Source organism: Penaeus japonicus, unplaced genomic scaffold (genome assembly GCF_977035675.1).
Source record: "Penaeus japonicus unplaced genomic scaffold, GWHDUDI00000001_assembly GWHDUDI00000023, whole genome shotgun sequence".
NCBI lineage: Eukaryota > Metazoa > Arthropoda > Malacostraca > Decapoda > Penaeidae > Penaeus > Penaeus japonicus.
In genome coordinates this window covers 24703063-24705562 of record NW_028234425.1, presented here as the reverse complement: position 1 = coordinate 24705562, position 2500 = coordinate 24703063, and the positions used below count along the sequence as shown (strand labels likewise).

Here is a 2500-nt window from a genome sequence, read left to right as displayed (position 1 = left end):
CCGAACTAAAGATATGATGTATATTATGTGTGTGAAACTAAGTACACCGTTACTACTACTACTTCTAATAATGATAATAATAATAATAATGATGATGATAATAATAATGATAATAATACTCTTAATACTACTAATATTTATGATAACAGTAAGAACATGGAGATAATAGCAATGCAAATGATAACGCTAATAGTGATAATGCTAGTAATAGTAATAATGACAATTATGAAAATAACATTGTTGATGATAATGATGATTAATGTAATAATGATAATGCTAATACTAATGACAGTGATGATAAGAATAATGATAATAATAATAATGATAATGATAAGGATAATAATAAGGATGAAACTATCATTGATAATGATAACAACACCGATGATGATAATAATGAAAATGATGGTGATAATAATAATGATAATAATAGCAATGCTAATGAAAATAAAGATAAAGATAACAATGATAATAACAATGACAATAATAGTAAAAGTGATCATGATAATAAAAACAAAAACAAATATGAATGACAGTAAAAAGATAGTAATGATGTTATTGATAAAAAACAGCCAATATAACAAAAATAATAACGATAACGAAAGTAATAGGAATAAGAATAATCATAACAGCAAATGATATTCATGATGATGATAATAATATTTAATAATAATTACAATCAGGAAAATTAAGATAATAGTATAAATATAAGTATGATAATGATAATGAATGGTTAATGAGACAACAATGGTGATAAAGTAATAATGATAACAACATTAACAATGATGATGGTAAAAATAATAACTATAATGATAAAAGTGATAATGATAATGACAAGAAGATGATGATATTAACAACGGCAATAATGATGATGATGATAAGGAAAATAGTAGTGGTAATTATGATGATAATGATAATAGTGATAATATTGATTATAATAATACTGATAATAGTGATAATATTGATTATAATAATATTGATAATAGTAATGATAATGATAGTAATGACAATGTTGATTACTATATTAATAGATGATAACAGTAATAATGATAGTAATTATGTGATAATGATAATAATAACAGTGATAGTGATGGTTATGGTAATGATGAAATAAATGATCATTTTTACAATGAAAATAATAACAGTAACAATAATAATAATGATAATAGTAATGATGATAATAACAAAAATGATAAAAATAATCGTACTGATAACAATAGTAAATATGATAATGACGGCAGTAATACTGATGATAATGATAGTAATAATATAGAAACATTTAAAATCATAATAATAACAACAACAATAATAATGATAATGATAATAATAACAACAATAATAGTTAATATGATAATGATAACGACGATATGGATAATGATAAGAATAAGAATAGTGAGGATCATAATGATAATAATTATAGTAATTATAATGATAATTATATTGATGATGATGATAATAATCATTATCAACATGACAATGATGAAAATCGAAGTGATTAAAACAGTGATTACGACAATGATAGTTATGATTAAGTAATAATGATAAAGATAATTATTTTAATGATAAAACATAGCGAAAATAAATGATCACAGTAACAATTATTATACTAATAATGGTGATGATGTTATTAAGGATATTCAGCATAACGATAATAGTAATAATTATAATATTATGCATGGGATGGTAATAATGATATATACCATAAAATGATAACAACAACACTTGTATTGGAATGAATTAAGAATTGAAATGTTTTTTATATATTTAATTTTGAAATATTCCACTCGTGATAACTCCATAATCATTTGATTTATATATACCTTTAAGGGTATGTTTTCCTGAGGGATGTTGTATATAAAGTAGGTTTTGATATAAACAATCCAGAGAAGACAAGTTTTCCTCATTTAAAGTATTCAGTAAGGTATATATTTATTAGTATAGTATAATTCAAACTACTTTGTCACTAAATTTTAAAAATGGGCACGTAATCACTAATAGAATCCAGTGACGTCATAGCCAGGAATTCTCTAATATTTGAAGATAAATTCGTTTCTTTCTCATTTCATTCCTAACATCAATTAGTTCATAAACCAAACACACAACCTTATAATTGTCTTCTCTACCGAATTAAGAAGAATAACGAGTGTTCTTGAAATATTTAAGAACAGAGTGACCTGACGCACGTGTTTTTGGGTATGTCTTCCATTATTACTACTATTATTATTATTTTGGCTTCTCTTTTGTAGTCCTGAGGATATGTGTGGTGATTATCTCATAGACCATCGGGTTTTCAAAGTAGAAATAAGGGAAGGGATATACTCTCCTAATGTTTCTAGAATTTGGTGAAGAAAAGTCATGGGAATTTCTCGTGTTGTATTTATGACAATGTCTTCACCATATGTATATATTATTTTTAAATTCTAGTGAATAGAATGCTTACAAGCAACTAAACTTAACGTATGGCTAATAATCTGGTCTGTAATGTATCCTTAGAGTTAAGACA

At 24.2% G+C, this 2500-nt stretch overlaps 1 protein-coding gene across 3 annotated transcripts in view; it reads left to right on the top strand.

Moving 5' to 3' along the window:
- The first annotated feature begins 1843 nt into the window (after window positions 1-1843).
- Window positions 1844-2500, top strand: part of Tcs3 (Probable tRNA N6-adenosine threonylcarbamoyltransferase Tcs3) — a 6595-nt gene continuing 5938 nt past the window's right edge. The window contains exon 1 of one of the 3 annotated variants that reach the window (XM_043014581.2): window positions 1844-1918. The gene's annotated coding sequence lies outside the window, so the exon portion shown is untranslated. Of the gene's footprint in view, window positions 1919-1973; window positions 2191-2373; window positions 2398-2500 lie in introns of those variants that run through there. The other 2 variants (XM_043014580.2, XM_043014584.2) reach the window with 2 other exon arrangements.